The sequence below is a fragment of the Mesoplodon mirus genome, assembly GCF_964341445.2.
Source record: "Mesoplodon mirus genome assembly, chromosome: 3".
Taxonomy (NCBI): Eukaryota; Metazoa; Chordata; class Mammalia; order Artiodactyla; family Ziphiidae; genus Mesoplodon; species Mesoplodon mirus.
The window spans coordinates 35,507,959-35,508,457 of NC_138978.1; positions in this window are offsets into that span (position 1 = coordinate 35,507,959).

The following is a 499-nucleotide window of genomic DNA, read 5'->3' on the forward strand; positions in this document are numbered from 1 at the left end:
GGCGGGACCCGGGCGGCCTCACCGCGCGCGCATCCGCTCCCGGCCGGGCCCGGGGCTGGGGCCGCCCCGACGGCGAGCAGCGGACCGGGCTTGGGGCCGGCGAGACGGGGCGGGCGTCGCCCGCGAACGCAGCGCAGTCCCTAGAGCGCCCGGCCCGCGGCGCCTGTCGCGGCTCCGAGTAGTCGGATGGGGCAGAACCTCCTCGGGCAAGGGCTCCTACGGGGACCGGGGACCGTCGGCTAGTCTGGCTGTGCCGCCGCTCCAGACAGTCCGGCTGCTGACGAGGCAGCTCAGCTCAGAGGCGGAGGGCGAGCTCCCGCCGGGCTCCGGGAGGCGCGGACCCTCAGTCTGTGCCGCGCGCCCCGGGTCGAGGTGGCCTCTCTCAGTCCAACTTGCAGCCGTCGGGTCCCGCCCCCTCCGGACCCGACCAATGGAGGTACAGGGGCGGGGCCAAGGCCGCGGAACGTAAGCCCCAGGAAGGGGCGCTGGGGGGCGGGTG